General features: G+C 45.4%; 1 pseudogene; it reads left to right on the plus strand.

Annotated features, from left to right (window-relative positions):
* The first annotated feature begins 10462 nt into the window (after positions 1–10462).
* On the plus strand, positions 10463–11810 carry LOC125530867 (cytosolic sulfotransferase 5 pseudogene; annotated as a pseudogene).
* The last annotated feature ends 6731 nt before the right edge of the window (positions 11811–18541 follow it).

Here is an 18541-nt window from a genome sequence, read left to right on the forward strand (position 1 = left end):
TTAGGTATGGTTGCCCTCCCTTCCCCCCACTATATATAGGGCCAAGGGAGAGGGGGAGGGCGCAGCCTTGCCCCTTCCTCCAAGGAAGGGTGCGGCCAAGGGGGGGAGGAGTCCATCCTCCCCAAGGCACCTCGGAGGTGCCTTCCCCCTTTAGGACTCTCCCCTCCTCTTGTCCCTTTGGCGCATGGGCCTCTAGGGGCTGGTGCCCTTGGCCCATATAGGCCAAGGCGCACCCCCTACAGCCCATGTGGCCCCGGGGGCAGGTGGCCCCACCCGGTGGACCTCCGGGACCCTTCTGGTGGTCCCGGTACAATACCAGTGATCCCGAAACTTGTCCCGATGGCCGAAATAGCACTTCCTATATATAATTCTTTACCTCCGGACCATTCCGGAACTCCTCGTGACGTTCGGGATCTCATCCGGGACTCCGAACAACTTTCGGGTTACCGCATACTAATATCTCTATAACCCTAGCGTCACCGAACCTTAAGTGTGTAGACCCTACGGGTTCGGGAGACATGCAGACATGACCGAGATGACTCTCCGGTCAATAACCAACAGCGGGATCTGGATACCCATGTTGGCTCCCACATGTTCCACGATGATCTCATCGGATGAACCACGATGTCAAGGACTTAATCAATCCCGTATACAATTCCCTTTGTCTATCGGTACGACACTTGCCCGAGATTCGATCGTCGGTATCCCTATACCTTGTTCAATCTCGTTACCGGCAAGTCTCTTTACTCATTCCGTAACACATCATCCTGTGATCAACTCCTTGATCACATTGTGCACATTATGATGATGTCCTACCGAGTGGGCCCAGAGATACCTCTCCGCTTACACGGAGTGACAAATCCCAGTCTCGATTCGTGCCAACCCAACAGACACTTTCGGAGATACCTGTAGTGCACCTTTATAGTCACCCAGTTACGTTGTGACGTTTGGTACACCCAAAGCATTCCTACGGTATCCGGGAGTTGCACAATCTCATGGTCTAAGGAAATGATACTTGACATTAGAAAAGCTTTAGCATACGAACTACACGATCTTTATGCTAGGCTTAGGATTGGGTCTTGTCCATCACATCATTATCCTAATGATGTGATCCCGTTATCAATGACATCCGATGTCCATGGTCAGGAAACCGTAACCATCTATTGATCAACGAGCTAGTCAACTAGAGGCTTACTAGGGACATGGTGTTGTCTATGTATCCACACATGTATCTGAGTTTCCTATCAATACAATTATAGCATGGATAATAAACGATCATCATGAACAAGGAAATATAATAATAACTAATTTATTATTGCCTCTAGGGCATATTTCCAACAGAAGAAACTAGTGATGGGGTGATGCACTTGATGATGGATTGGTGGCAAGAGAAAGATGCAATTTTGTTTTGGTTGATTCCATAAGAATGGAATATTTATTATAGCTCCCTAATAATATTGGGAGTATATGTTCTAAAGAGAAATCACCATTGTGAATATCCCTCGATTTAAATGGACCGAAGATCCATACAGTTTATTTATTTGAGTTGCAAAGATTAATGACATGATGGCATGATGACATGATGCAATGCACATGATGCAAAGACGGATGCGACAGAAAAAACAAAACACCCAACGAAACTCGGAAAAACATGGAAGGCATCTGAACCATCGGTCTTGGGGCGTCACAACACTCCACCACTACAAGAGGATCTTGTCCCGAGATCTAGGATGGCACCGGGGGAAACGGAAGAGGAAGGGGAAGAGGTAAAACTAAGTTTCTTCTTTGCCAAAAGAGTGAAACCAAAGAACCTTGACAGGTTGAAAACTTGAAAGAAAGAATACAACGGAGGTGAACGAAGTTGAAAACACTCCGTTAGAAAAGAGGAACAAGGAGCACTACGAGAACCTTGTAGGTTGAAAAACATAAAAAAAAAAAAAAGGTTACAATGGACAAAAGGTACATGCAAGCACTCCGGTTGAAACAGGATGTACAAGGAACGATAAAGATTAATTACGACAACACTCCGGTTGAATGGATAAGCAAAAAGGAAAGAACATGATCTTTGACAACAATGAGATGATGGGTGAATAGAGTAACATCACAATGCCTCCTGAACAAATGTAAGAATGGAATCAAAAGAACGGAGGAGAAAACAACATCTTCTACCTCAAATGTGTTTGAAAAAGCATCTTTAGGAGAAGGGTCGAACGGAGTTGTTGGAAAACCAACAACGAAAAGAGTATGCTTGTTGTGGGCTTATGGAAAACATCTCGAGATCTTGAGGTGAAATTCTGCCACTAACGAAAATAATAGGTTGGATTGATATGAACAAGGAGACGAGAAACTTATTTCACCGGAAGGATAAATGAAGAACTTTGGTCATTTATAAGCACCATAAATAGCAAAATCCTTAGGGAAAGCTTTAGGTGAAATATAACCCAAGATAACTCCAATGAAGAGGTAGATTGATTGAAAATATGTCTTGAGCGAAGAGAAAATGATGGATTTAGATATGTCACTCTTGAAAACTTGTGAATCATGAAACACGAAGGGAAATTATCAACAATGACATAACACCACCTCAAAAGATGAGATATGAAATAATTGCGCTTCGGTTGCAAATTGAAGAATGCTTGAACTCCTCAAAATAAGGCATGTGTTGAACACCATGTTTATTTTTTAGTATGGCTTGGCGGATCTTAACTCCGAGAGAGATCTTGAAGAACAATTGAAGAATGAACAGAAACATCGACGAGCCACCATGAAGAAACTCTCGAAGAACTCCGGATAGGTAAAAGAAGTTCGCAAGGAAAAGAAGCTTGAAAAGAATAAGATGAATCCTTGCATTGATTAGATGGAGCTTTGCGATGAGATAATCCAGAAAACTTGGAACTCTGGAAAGAAAATATGAACAACTTGGAACCGAGAATATGATATCATGAACGGACTCCGGAAGAAGGAATTAATCACTTGGATGAAACAAGAATAAGAATTACATTATGTGTATCCTTCACCAATTTAGATTGATGACAAGCAATGGATTTGTCATACTACTTATTCTCGTAGAACGGATTAAGATAGATATGGCGCAAACTTGAGAAGGTCTTCGACGAACCACCGGTAGGATTTGGAAACAACGAATGAATTGATATGATAAACGAAGGAAGAAGAATCTTGGAAGGACCACCATAAGAATTGAAAATGAAAGAAGAAAAGATAAAGAAACACCGGGAAGAATTAGAGAATGAATGAAAATACTTGAGAGAATTTAGATGCATGAGAACAAAGAGATGATGAGTTGATTAGAGAACACTTGAACGATGCACCCGTAAGATTAGGAGAATGAGAGCTAAAAGCCGAATGAATAATTCTGAAATGATGGCTCCAGAGAATCGAACTGAAAAGACTCCTGAATTGCTCCGGATGGGTGAAAAGAATTCTCACCATTGAAAACACTTATGAGAGGATGGCATCAAGCTAGAACCACGAATCTTTGGAGAACGGGTAAGAATTTAAGAGGAACTCCTCTTCGGTCTTCGAATCCGAGAATGACAACGAGAAACACCACCAAGAATTGTTGATACACTCTAGAATGATTAAAAGAGGAGAGGTTGAGCCAAAGATGAAAAGAATTTGAAAGCGATATTGGAGAAGGCAATTGACTGATGAAAATAAATTCTTACGTCAAACTTTAAAAGATTTGAGAATAGCTCCGGGAAAATTAGAAGAGTCAGGTAAGTTCCTAGGAAAAGACCTGTGGGTTAGGGCCCACTCAAGAGAAACACCGTTGAACGATTTAAAAGAGAGATTGCACCGGTTGAATTAAATGACTTGAATGAGATAACATCCTCGAAATAGCTTGAAAGGATTACGAATAGAAACTTAAATCTTCTATGATATCTTCGGCGCTCCAGATAAACAAGAATAGCAAGAGGTGGATGATTAAGAGGCGCACCGGCATTAGGAAGCATTTGAACCGAGGAAAGGATATGATCGACAAAGCTTGAATTATATCCACCGGAGAAGAAAAGAGAATGAAGAATGATGAACTTGAAGCTTCGTTAGTATCTTCCTGAGAATCACCGGATAAGAATATTGACGGAAAAGAATGGAGAGACTTCCCATAAATAAAAGGATACTTGAATAAGAAATTTGATTCCTTGAATGAAAAGGGTGGGTGGGCGGGAAAAACAAAGGCAACTTGGGGACAGATGAAACGAACAACATTGGGAAAAACCGAGAGGTGATCTTGCGGATGTTGAAATGATCGGATCCACTTGAAGAGAAACACGCCGGTTGAAAACGATTGACATGACAATCTCGATTATCATGAAGGATTGGTATTCACATAGGAGTATGATAACACCGCTTAGGAAAGTTATGGATTCAACACTTGATTTCGAAGCAACTCGAATACCACAACTAAAAAACAAAACAAAGGATTGGCTTGCAAAATAAGCCGGAAACAAACATATGATAGATCCCATATCGTATCATGTGTCTGTTGGAAAGATTATTCTAGGAGCTACTTGAATTCCCACTTATAAACTCCCGAAACTTTCTGGTTATGCAATCGGGTGTTGGGGATACAGGGGAAGCATAATATCTCACCCAGAACTAACAAATCCTATACCCAGCTGTATCCATCCTTCAACACATAACCAAGAAACCTTCAGAAATCATTTACCTCAACCTTCGAAAAGCATCCGTTATACGAGTTATGGCAATACTCCCGAACTCCCGCCCCAGTACTGGGTGGCGTCGAGGTTATCTCACCAACAACTGCATAAAGGAGATTTTCGATGTCGGCGAACTCAGGTATTCCAGAACTGCAACGATAAAATTGTGGCCACAACACCTCGGAGCTCAACTCCCCGGGACACTGCCACAACCCCTAAATGTTAGGAGGCACCAAGAACAATGTTCTTGTCACAAAACCATCGGAACGATTCCAAGATACCCGCGTGATCCTAAAAAAATCGTGAAATTTGAGAAGAGAAGAGTCAAAACTCTACGTCAGGAGGCCTCACCAGAGCGACGAAGGGACTGAGGAGTAAAAAGAATCCTACTCTCCGATATATATAATCCTAAGACTCAAAACATTTTTCTAGACTCAACAACGCCAGCGATTCGATCAAGCAGGGGGCTCCTAAGTCGGGGAAGGCTCTGATTACCAACTTGTTACACCCCGGACACACCCGCCGGTGGTTGTTACTCCTGGCGGGATCTAGACTGGCCCCACAGATCAATACTAGTCTTTTCTGCGCACTTTGTCCTCACTCGTGCGCACCCGGGAGCAACTTCCCGGTCGGTCACCCATCCCGACACTACTCCAAGCTGAGCACGCTTAACTTTGGAGTTCTGTCCGAATGGGCTTCCGGAAAAGATGAAATTCCTTATTGATATGAGTAGTCTATCATCCCTAATAAGCCAGGCTATCACAGTCGTAAACGTACTTTATTAGATATGGTGCGATTTATGGTGTCTCTTGCCAATTTACCACTATCGTTTTGGGGTTATGCATTAGAGACAGTTGCATTCACGTTAAATAGGACACCATCTAAATTAGTTGAGAGGACACCATATGAACTATGGTTTAGCAAGAAACCTAAGATGTCGTTTCTTAAATTTGGGGCTGCGATGCTTATGTGAAAAAAACTTCAACCTGATAAGCTCGAACCCAAATCGGAGAAATGTGTCTTCATAGGATACCCAAAGGAGACTGTTGGGTACACCTTCTATCATAGATCCGAAGGCAAGATATTCGTTGCTAAGAATGGATCCTTTCTAGAGAAGGAGTTTCTCTCGAAAGAAATGAGTGGGAGGAAAGTAGAACTTGATGAGGTAGTTGTACCTTCTCTCGAATTGGAAAATGGTTCATCATAGAAATCAGTTCCAGTGATGCCTACACCAATTAGTGAGGAAGTTAATGATGATGATCATGAAACTTCAGATCAAGTTACTACCGAACCTGTAGGTCAACCAGAGTACAATCCGCACCAGAGTGGTATGGTAATTCTATTTTGGAAGTCATGTTACTAGACCATGATAAACCTACGAACTATGAGGAAGCGATGATGAGCCCAGATTCTGACAGATGGCTTGAGGCCATGAAATCTGAGATAGAATCCATGTATGAGAACGAAGTGTGGACTTTGGTGGACTTGCCCGATGATTGGCAAGCCATTGAGAATAAATGGATCTTCAAGAGGAAGACAGACGCTGATAGTAGTGTTACTATCTACAAAGCTCGACTTGTCAAATAGGGTTTTTGACAAGTTCAAGGTGTTGACTACGATGAGATTTTCTCACTCGTATCGATGCTTAAAGTCTGTCCGAATCATGTTAGCGATTGCCACATTTTATGAAATCTGGCAAATGGATGTCAAAACCGCATTCCTTAATGGATTTCTTAAAGAAGAGTTGTATATGATGCAACCATAAGGTTTTGTCAATCGTAAAGGTGCTAACAAAATGTGCAAACTCCAGCGATCCATCTATGGACTGGTGCAAGCATCTCGGAGTTGGAATATACACTTTGATAAGGTGATCAAAGCATATGGTTTTATATAGACGTATCGTGAAGCCTGTATTTACAAGAAAGTGAGTGGGAGCACTACAGCCTTTCTGATAAGTATATGTGAATGACATATTGCTGATCGGAAATGATGTAGAATTTTCTGAAAAGCATAAAGGAGTATTTGAAAGGAGTTTTTCAAAGAAAGACCTCGGTGAAGCTGCTTACATATTGGGCATCAGGATCTATAAAGATAGATCAAGACGCTTGATAAGATTTTTCAATGAGTACATACCTTGACAAGATTTTGAAGTAGTTCAAATGGAACAGTCAAAGAAGGAGTTCTTGCCTGTATTGCAAGGTGTAAAGTTGAGTAAGACTGAAAACACGACCACGGCATAAAATAGAAAGAGAATGAAAGTCATTCCCTATGCCTCGGCCATAGGTTCTATAAAGTATGTTATGTTGTGTACCAAACCTATTGTGTACCTTGCCATGAGTTTGGCAAGGGGGTACGATATTGATCCAGGAGTGGATCACTGGACAGCGGTCAAAATTATCCTTAGAAGACTAAGGAGATATTTCTCGGTTATGGAGGTGATAAAGAGTTCGTCGTAAAGAGTTACGTCGATACAAGCTTTGACACTTATCCGGATGACTCTAAGTCTCAATCTGGATACATATTGAAAGTGGGAGCAATTAGCTAGAGTAGCTCCGTACAAAGACATAGAAATTTCAAAATACATAGGGATATAAATGTGGCAAGCCCGTTGACTAAACTTCTCTCACGAGCAAAACATGATCACACCTTAGTACTCTTTGGGTGTTAATCACATGGCGATGTGAACTAGATTATTGACTCTAGTAAACCCTTTGGGTGTTGGTCACATGGTGATGTGAACTATTGGTGTTAAATCACATGGCGATGTGAACTAGATTATTGACTCTAGTATACCCTTTGGGTGTTGGTCACATGGTGATGACTATTGGTGTTAAATCACATGGCGTTGTGAACTAGATTATTGACTCTAGTGCAAGTGGGAGACTGAAGGAAATATGCCCTGGAGGCAATAATAAAGTTGTTATTTATATTTCCTTATATCATGATAAATGTTTATTATTCATGCTAGAATTGTATTAACCAGAAACTTAGTACATGTTTGAATACATAGACAAAACAGAGTGTCCCTAGTATGCCTCTACTTGACTAGCTCGTTAATCAAAGATGGTTATGTTTCCTAACCATAGACATGTGTTGTCATTTGACGGGATCACATCATTAGAGAATGATGTGATGACAAGACCCATCCATTAGCTTAGCATTATGATCGTTTAGTTTTATTACTATTGCTTTCTTCATGACTTATACATGTTCCTCTGACTATGAGATTATGCAACTCCCGAATGCCGGAGGAACACCTTGTGTGCTATCAAACGTCACAGTGTAATTGGGTGATTATAAAGATGCTCTACAGGTGCTTCGATGGTGTTTGTTGAGTTGGCATATATCGAGATTAGGATTTGTCACTCCGATTGTCGGAGAGGTATCTCTAGGCCCTCTCGGTAATGCACATCACTATAAGCCTTGCAAGCAATGTGACTAATGAGTTAGTTGTGGGATGATGCATTACGGAATGAGTAAAGAGACTTGCCAATAACGAGATTGAACTAGGTATGATGATACCGACGATCGAATCTCGGGCAAGTAACAGACCGATGATAAAGGGAACAACGTATGGTGTTATGCGGTTTGACCAATAAAGATCTTCGTAGAATATGTGGGAGCCAATATGAGCATCGTTCCGTTATTGGTTATTGATCGGAGAGGTGTCTCGGTCATGTCTACATAGTTCTCGAACCCGTAGGGTCCGCATGCTTAACGTTCGATGATGATTTTATATTGTATGAGTTATGTGATTTGATGGCCGAATGTTGTTCGGAGTCCCGGATGAGATCGCGAACATGACGAGGAGTCTCGAAATGGTCGAGAGGTAAAGATTCATATATAGGACGATAGTATTTGGACAACGGAAGTGTTTCGGGGGTACCAGATACGTATCGGGTCACTGGAAAGGGGTTCCGGGCACCCCCGGCCAAGATATGGGCCTTATTGGGCTAGGGCGGGACAAACCAGCCCCTAGTGGGCTGGTGCGCCCCATACATGGACGAATAGGGGGGAATAAAGGAAAGGGAGAAGAGAGAAAGGAAGGGGGGCAATTCGGTCTCCCCTTTCCTTCTCTCCCCCATCCTCCTTCCTTCTCCCTCCGAAAAACATGGAAAGGGGGGAGGCCAAATAGGATTAGGCCCCAAGTAATATTCCTCCTACTTGGGGTGCGCCTCCTACTGCTCCCTCCCCCTCCCACCTATATGGGGGGCACCGCTAGAACACACAACATTGTTTCCTAGCCGTGTGCGGTGCCCCCTCCACAGTTTACGCCTTCGGTCATATTCTCGCTGTGCTTAGGCAAAGCCCTGCGCGGATAACTTCATCATCACCGTCGCCACGCCGTCGTGCTGACCAAACTCATCTACTTCTTCGACGCTCTACTGGATCAAGAGTTCGAGGGACGTCATCGAGCTGAACGTGTGCAGAACTCGGAGGTGCCGTACATTCGGTACTTGGATCAGTTGGATCGTGAAGACGTTCGACTACATCAACCGCGTTAACCTAACACTTCCGCTTCGGTCTACGAGGGTACGTGGACACACTCTCCCGTCTCGTTGCTATGCATCTCCTAGTTAGATCTTGCGTGATCGTAGGATTCTTTTTTGAATTACTATGTTCCCCAACAAGCATCTCCCCTCGCCGATTGAGATCGTAGCCCTGTTGACTGGTTGTAGCATTTTCCAGCGTCGGTCGTAGCAAACGCCATTTCTAGTTGTAGCACTAGGTCGCTCCCCCAGTCGCCACCGAGCACTTCATAGGTCACAAAACGCCATTGTCGCCCTCGGATCCTAAAATTGGTTGCGGCATTTACTGACGACGGTAGTAGCAAGCTCCATTGTCGCCTGCATTACTAGCTCGCTCCCCCGGTCACCGCCAAGCACTGCCATGCCGGTCGCAAACACCATTGTCACCCTTCGGATCTTAAAAACTGGTTGCGGCAATTGACGACGACGGTAGTAGCAAATGCCATTGCCGAGTGTAGCATTGGCCTCACCCTGGTCGCCAGCGTTGCAGCTTTTATAGATGTTGGTTGCAGCTCTCCCGGTGGCCGGCTCCAACTTCTGTTGATGCCCGTTGTAGCTTTGCTCGAACACTAGCCGTAGCAAACAGCCGTTGTCGGTTGTAGTATTTCCCGACAACGGTTAAAGCTCTGCCGCTAGCCTGCTCCAGCAAACGTAGAAACGGTTCCAGCATGACGGCAGGGTGGTTCCCGCATCTCGTCGTTGGAGCACCCGGAGACATCAGTTCCAGGAAAAACCTTGTCTAAAAAAGCGTGTGCGAAAATCGATGGCGACGCCGGCTGCGCATGCCCCATCTTGGCAAGGGAGATGCGTCTTGGCACGGGAGATGCAAGAGCTCGTGCGCCGGAGAAGATAGAGCGTGATGCACTGTGCGGGAGAAAGAAGAAGAGACATGTGATGGACAATTGTTGAGAGGGCGTTGAAGATAAGGACAAGGGAAAAGTGCGGACCGAGATCCATCGTTCGATCCCACTTAAATTGACAGCTCGTGCTCGACCGGCCGAAGTTTCGGCCGGTCCACTGGTTACAAACATTACCGTTTATATATACTCAAAAGAAAATTCTAGACTATCTTAAACAGTTTCTTATAGTTGACACAGACGGGAATAATGGTGGGGAAACGGTAGGAGGTGGTGGTTGGATGATGCGAGACAGACAAAACGGTAGAAGGACTCCCGCCAATTAAAATTGATGAGAGAGGGGATATTAGAGAACAAGTGAAGGAACAAGAACACAAGATCTTTATTAGCAGGAACATCTGGGCATTCTCGTTGCATAAAGTGGAGCGCTGTACAAACGGGCCTTCACGAATCACACAAATTTCATGGCGTCCTCTCCACAATCCTCCTCCTCTGCACCCAAAGCCGACGACGAGGCAGCGTCCCACAAAGAAATCTATGACCGGCTCCTAGAGGTCGTGTCCACCTACCCGACGGCGCCCAGCGGCATCGGCCGCCCGTACACCCACCACCCAGATGGCTGGTACGCGTTCACGCCGGCCGTCGTGAACTCCATGGTCATCAAGCGGCACCTCAAGGCGCGCGACACCGACGTCTTCCTCGCCACCTTTCCCAAGTCCGGCACCACCTGGCTCAAGGCGCTCCTGTTTGCGACCCTCCGCCGCACCGCGGACGGGCCCGCGCTCGCGCCGCTCGCAGCCCACAGCCCCCACCAGCTCATCCCTTTCCTCGAGTTCCAGGTTTTCGCCAACGGCCGGATCCCCGACCTGAGCTCCCTCCCTGCGCCGCGGGTCCTGATGACGCACATCCCGTCCCGGTCGCTGCCGGAGTCCGTGGCCGCCTCCGGCTGCAAGGTGGTGTACCTGTGCCGGGACCCCAAGGACTGCTTCGTGTCGCTCTGGCACTTCTGGAACGGGTTCGCGGCGTCGCCATGGGACCTCGGCGAGGCGCTTCTGCAGTTCTGCGACGGCGTTTCGCTGTTCGGGCCTTTCTGGGAGCACGTGCTGGGCTACTGGCGCTGGCACGTGGAGAGGCCGGAGCAGGTGCTCTTCCTGACCTACGAGGAGCTCGCCGCCGACACGGTCGGTCAGCTGAGGCGCCTCGCTGCGTTTGTCGGGTGCCCGTTCACGGCAGAGGAGCGGGAGGCCAGGGTAGACAGGGAGATCGTGGAGGCATGCGCCATGGAGAGCCTGGCGGGACTAGAGGTGAACCGGTCCGGGAAGACCGCCATGACCGAGACGTCAGTGGCGAACAACATATTCTTCCGGCGCGGTGTCGTTGGCGACTGGAAGAACCACCTGACGCCGGAGATGGCGAGAAGGATGGATGAGATCACCAAGAACAAGTTCAGAGGATCGGGGTTGGCGCTGACACCGGCAACCGCAGATCAGAACTAGCGGGTTCAGTACCTCAAAAAAAAAAAGAACTAGCGGGTTCAGGACGACAAATGCTATATTAATAAGCACAGCTTGCACAACATTTCTATAAAATATTGTACTATGAACGTCAGTCATGATCAGCAAACATGAGAAGGGAAATAACACAAGTGTTATCACGTGGTGTCTTCACTACTGTGTCAATAGCTCACAACTTAGCAGCAGATAGTGATTGTCTTGTTGCCTGCGCGGCGTGGGTTTTCGTCCTTCCAGTCGTCCCATGCTCTTGCTTTATCCTCTTCGGCATCATGCCTCTTGAATAATCTTGGCAGTTCTTTTTTATATATAAAGGATTGATTTTATTGAGTTAAAATAAAGCATAAAAAAATACAAACTCGATGAGCACGTAACTGGTCTCTCCATAGATAGGATGTACGCAGTTTAACACCAACATACACACAAAAGCACGTCCGTTACTAGCAAATCTTTGGTCCGGTTCTTCGGATCGGACGGCGGCGCCCCGGTGTTTGCTTTGGAGATGATCGATGTCATGACGGTTTGCTCTAGTTGTAGGCTTAGTGGATTTAGCGTGGTTTTTCTGTTGTTTGGGTTGAGCATTCCTCGTCTTTATGCTTTAAGGGGCATGCTCATCCTAGTTTATGTCCATACCATGTGTTGTACCTTGTTATGCACTCATTTCGTTTCCTACTATCAATGAAAAGATAAGCAAGCTTCACGTATTCATAAAATAAAATAAAATAGCAAAGTCATACAAGACCAAAGCTATGTGTCTGCGAGGAAAAAACAGAGCGATCAGATCCGCAATCCCTGCAACAATGATCATATATGCACCAATCGTCTAGTGACACCACACGGACGTCGAAGTTCTACAACAGCAATGCCTTCAAGAAGGGAGTAATGCTGAAGCGCCATCATCACCGGATCCAACCACTAAGACCAAAATCTAGGTTTCCACCATAAAGAATTAATCCGAACATATTTGAGCAATCATTTAACAAGGTAATTACGATTTTTTATCATTGATAGGTATAACAACTTGGTTCAGACCTAGTCTTTCGTTGCGGATTTCGAGACCAGATGCTCGAGTAGCATCGAAGTCACTCATGTATTTTCTACACCACTTGACCATGATCCCAACAAGTACATGCGATGTGTGACCGCCGTCACTGCACAACCATCCCTCTACATTGAGTCTGTCCATAGTTTGCATCTCACTACCGAAAGTTAACCATCGAATCAGGAGAGATGAATCCTCCGGAAGACATTTCGGTGACCACCACCGTCGTAAAGTCACAGTAAGTCTTTGCCGCCACCACCACTCGAGCCGATCGGATCAGGATCACCACCACCAAGCTATCCAGATTTGAATCAGGCCAACAACGATGGGGCGACCATGGACAAGGCCAAGCCGTAGTAGCTCGACATCAAATCCGACCGCCACACCATCCACATGGCCGCGGACAGTCACCGCCCAGGTTCCATACTTTGTCAGTCACGCGTGAGACACCCGGAGGACCCCGTCACCACGGCAGATGCTGGCGACAGCTATGGCAGCGCAAAACGGCGGCAAGAACGCCAAAGTCATTCCCCCAGCCCGGATTTTTTGTCCAAAAAGACCACTTGGCGAGACGAATTAATAAAAAAGACTAGTTGTAAATCAAATTGACAAAAAGGACCCCTCCAGCTGTGGCGGCAGGCGCGGCGGCCGACGGGTGGCACCTGCCGCCACGGCTGGAGGCGGCAGCACCGGTCGCCACACTGGCAGACGGCCACCGGCGAGTAACAGGAATCGGCAGGCGCGGCGTCCCGTGACGGAACGGCGGTGGCTCTTGTGGGCCATGCCGCCAACGATTGAGGCGGCCTCTGCCTGTTTTGCTACACGCAGATAACTTTGTTGTGTTGATTCCCACGCGTAGTTATTTTATGCACTGATTGCAATGCCTTTCGTCTTTTTAGATGGCACTAATTGCTACGATGACTGAAGCACTATTTGATTCCCGCCTGAAATTTTATCCATCTACGCACCGATTGCAGTGTTTTGGATCACGTATATTTCCCGCCTAAAATTCAGATGTACTTGTATTATTAGTTTGTACCGGCGTAGGCGGCGACAAGGCCGGTCCTTTCCTCTCCTTGCGGATCCCCCAGCCGGTGCGGGACGGTTGGCCGCCGGAGGCGCTGGGCTACGAGGGGCTCAGCGGCGCGATGGCGGGCACGTGCGGGGGTGGTGGCGCCGTCCAGCGGTGGAGCAGCCTCTCCCTGCGGCTTGGTGGTGGCGCGGCTGCTGGTGGTGAAGCGGTCCAAGGTGGTGACGGGGGCTTCTTCTCCAGATGGTTTCCCGTGCGACGGCCTGGTCAGATCCGGCCGGATCTGTTGTCGGTGGCCCGTCTGACAGCGAGGGCTGAGGCTAGCAAAGGCCACGGGCGACCGGTGCTGCCGTGGTTCGTCCGCTTGCCCAAACACGCCGATCCAAACGGACGCGCGTCCGCTTTTCGTCCAACGCGTCATATAAGTAGATAATTCGTACCTTTGGATTGCTATTATCTGAAGAAGACTTCTGTACTATCAACATTTTGTTTCTACCAAGGCGAACTACTGACTTGAAACCTTGGCCACCTCCTTATTTGTCAAAGTGGCTCTACAGTTTACAAGCTCACGACCAACTAGAGTGATCACGGTTGTTACAGGAATATTATTGCATATATCTGTGGTTACCGGAATTGCCGGATCTGAACATTTTCTATGTGCCATTGCTTGGTTGTTGAGTAACTACATTTTCTGTTCAAGCATGGTTCGGACCAATTTTGCAAGGATGCTAATGTCCAAGAAAGGGGCTGTTATGTTGGATGCAGCAGTACAATGCTTCATATGATAACTACAGATATGATGCAATGAAAAGATTCTTTGATGTTCATTAATTTTCTATTCTTGGTGGCTGGGATTCCTTTTGTACTGGAGAAGGTGAGCGGTAGTGATGTCTTGCTTCCCATCTTGTGCCGTTACATTTACATGGGAGCATGCTATGGTGTCAATACCTAAATCGCAGTTCTTGAGTTTTTGCCCACTGTACTGATTAGCGGTTGCACCAATGACTTCCACATGAGCTCGACTCAAGGACGAGCCAAAGTTCTCGGGGAAGGTATTGCCAGTGGCCAAGCTCACTAATCCTATGAATGTTTGGTTTTTGACAATTCATATCTGAAAATCATGGCAGAGTGCTTTGTTGTTGTACTGAATGCTTCATGTGCTTCTCTAGCAACCTGGCAGATATGGCAAGGTCACAATTGAGTTGTTACGGTATTGGACTGTAATGAACTGGAAGCAACCTTACTAGTTGATGGTATCTCTGTATGTTCGTTCTCATGGAATCCAGGTGACAGTCTCAATCTTGATATGGTCCATCTTGCACGGAATCGAACACGGGACCTCCAGTGGAGGCGCGCGCGATGATAACCAACAAATCGCGCAAACTTTGTTGAAATATACGCAGTGCAGCGCTTTAAGAACGAACTACTCGTATGGACATACTGTAGACAAGTAAAACGACACTATATGAGTACTGTAGCTAATGCATTTTTTTAAAACCGAACACTTCAAATTTCGAGTTGTTTTTGAAAGCACTAACACTTCGGAATAATATATATGAAACGTTTCAAAAACTGAATGTTTTTCTGAAGACACAAACATTTTTGAAAAAAATATTTTTTTTGTATTGTGCGAACATTTTTGCAAATTGCAAACATTGTTTTGATTGCACGGATATTTTACAGAAAAGTCGAACATTATTTTGAAAGCGTGAACATTTTTCACAAAGACGAACATTGCTTTGAAAGCATGAACATTTTCCAAATTGGGAACATTACCTTGAAAAACGTGAATTTGTTTGGAAATTTACGAACATTTTTTGAAAATAAGACATTTTACAACTTTACAAACATTTTTTTAAATGTGGGAACATTTTATAAAACAAGACAAAATTTAAACAATTTGAACTTTTTAAAATTGTGCGAACATTTTTCCTTTTTTTTGAAATTGCAAACATTGTTTTGATTGCACGAACATTTCTCAGAAAAGACGAACATTGTTTTGAAAGCACAAACATTTTTCACAAAGACAAACATTGTTTTGAAAGCGCAGACATTTTTCAAAAAGACAAACATTTTCCAAATTGCGAACATTATCTTGGAAAACATGAATTTGTTATGAAACTTACGAACATTTTTTGAAAATGTGACATTTTCCTACTTTACAAACATTTTGAATACGCAAGCATTTTTTAAAATTTGGGATCATTTTTTAAAACACGAAAATTTTCTAAAATTTATAAAAAAAATTAAACACGACCATTTTTTAGGAAACCCCTGAAATATTTTAAAATTTGGGAGCAATTTTGAATGCTGGACATTTTATGAATTTTCCAATTTTTCAAAAAAGAAACTGAAAAACGAAAATAAAAGAAGAAAGAAACAGAAAAGATAAAACGAAAATAAAAGAAACAGAAAGAAAAAAAGGAAACAGAAAAAACCTGAAAGAAAACCAGCCTCGAAAAACAACAGGAAAAAGAAAAACCGGTTCAGGGAACCTTCCCAAAACCGGGAGAAAACCACCCGCCCGCTATAGCCTCGCTAACCGCTAAATGGGCGCCGGCCCAGTGAGCTCTTCGTGTGGCTCACCTCTGCGAACCTCGGCCAATTTGACGCAAAATGCGTCAAATAGGAAATCCCCTTGTGCCTGCCTTGGGACCCTAACGGTTTGGCGTGGTTTCGGCTTGAGGGAAAGCTGAAAATTATGGGGGGAGGAATATCAACGACCTGGGCCTTGTGGGCCTCCAACCGCTAACCAGTCCAAATAAAGTTTCATTTTCGTATTCGTGTCTCTGATGGCAAGGACTTTCAAATAAGATCCATTTTAAATATGTTTTCATGAATTTTAAAAATAAATGTTAAGTTTCAGCACTTGAAACTTAGTACGCGCAAACAATAAAATCATGATTTTTTTTGCCTATGATCGGAAAAACATATCTTCAATTTTATCTATGGAAGTTGGTAAAAGCAAATCGTAAGTTTCAGATAAACTATTGTAAATTTCGATGAATGAAAATTAAAACTTGTTGTGTCCTCATACATTATCCAACTACTTCGTTAATCGCGAGACAATCGAGCGGCCGGGTAGGGCTCGACATGTGTGTGTCCTCGCACGTGTGTGCCCATGCCAATTTGCCATAAACCTATTGATTTATCAATAAACTTGCTTACTGTATAATGCTCGGTGAAATAAATCAGCTTAATCAAGTCGTGCCAAATTCTTTTTTACGGGAAGTTAAAGAGAAACAGTGCCCATCTTGTCAAAAAATATCAGGAGGATCGGAGAGAGGAGGAAAAAGAAAAAGATAACAAACACGTCTTCTTCCTTTATGAGGTAATAAGAGCATCTACAGCCGGGCGTCCTAAATCGGTCTCAAACGTCCGGGCGGCTCACCTAGTCATTAATCGGTCACGAAAATCAAACCTAGACGGACATCTCAAACGGGCCTCAACTGTGCGGGTTGACTGGCACCTATTATATCCAGCCTAAATATGGGGCGGATATAGGGGCGCTCAGACACGCCCACCACGTCGGACTGACATCAGGGTCCCATGCGAAAACACCCAGAAACCCGGTGGTCTGAAACTCGTCTCCTCCGTCGGACCGATGTCGCCGCTCCGGCGGGCCGCGTAGTGCCTAGCCCAGCTATTTAGGTCGGCCGGCGACACCGAAACCCCACCGTCCACATTTTCCTCCGCCTGTCCGCCGTCGCCGCCACTTTCACCCCCCCCCCCCCCCATCCGCCTAGTAGCCATGTCCCACGCCGCCGGGTGAGGAGCCACACATTTCTAACGTCGGAGCGCCGGCGCGAGCTCCTTGAGCAGATCTGAGCAAGGTGCGAAGCCCGGATCGCCACGGGGCTACCTCCGGATGGAGAGGATCCGGAGGAGTTGGAGGAGGAGGAGGTGGAGGACGAGGAGGACGAGGAGGCGGAGGATCAGCCAAAGGAGGAGGATGTGGGGGATGCTGCGACATGAATCTGCAGGCGGAGCAGCAGGCTCCGCTCGGAGTCGGCTGCGGAGGCTAGACGCCGTCTCCGGCAGGAGATGGAGGTCGCGGAGGAGGCGGAGATGCTCGCCTACATGGATGAGTTCGAGAAGCAGGAGGATGAGCTGGAGCCCTCCTACACGCCCATCCAGCCGGCGCCCGGCACCATCGTCATGGACATTTCCAACAACAAAGATTAGCTAGGGTAGTATGTACGTAGGATTCTTTTTGCATGCTTTGTATTGATGTAGGGGTTGAAATACGATAGACTCGGATGCAGAGTGGCTAATTTGAGACGTGACGTTATTGTCCGTGGACATGCCCAATCTCGGAGTTTGAGGGGCCGAATTTGTAAAGTCTTCAGATGCTCTAAGAAGCACACGCGTTTGTGTATACTCCCTTCGTTTTTAAATATAAGTTTTTTAGAGATTTCAAAAAATGACTATACACGGAGCAAAATTAGTGAATCTACACTCTAAAATATGTTTACATACATCTTTATGTTGTAGTTCATTTGAAATGTCTAAAAAACGTATATTTAAAAACGGAGGGAGTAGAAAGGAACACTTTGAGTGAGCAAGTCTGGATTTGGTGAGCTTTCATTTTGTGACTGATGATTCCTCTATCTCAACGTCCGTAGATAGCAGGGCAGTACCGGCTAGTACCTATAACCGGGACCAAGCCAGCCACAAGCTGTCTATCCTTTGATCGTTCCAAGAGAACAGTAGTAGACTCAATTATCGACCCACACGTGATGTCGATTCCACTCACTGGGGCTCCACTGTGCAACAACCCGACGCGAGACGAGGTCTGTTTGATTCGTGATTAACTTTATCAAAGGTTGCCATATTTAAGTTTAGACAAGTTTGATCAATTTAGATAAGTGTTTGGTACAAGTTATATCT

This window comes from Triticum urartu, chromosome 3A (genome assembly GCF_056163025.1).
Source record: "Triticum urartu cultivar PI428250 chromosome 3A, HENAU_Tu73, whole genome shotgun sequence".
NCBI lineage: Eukaryota > Viridiplantae > Streptophyta > Magnoliopsida > Poales > Poaceae > Triticum > Triticum urartu.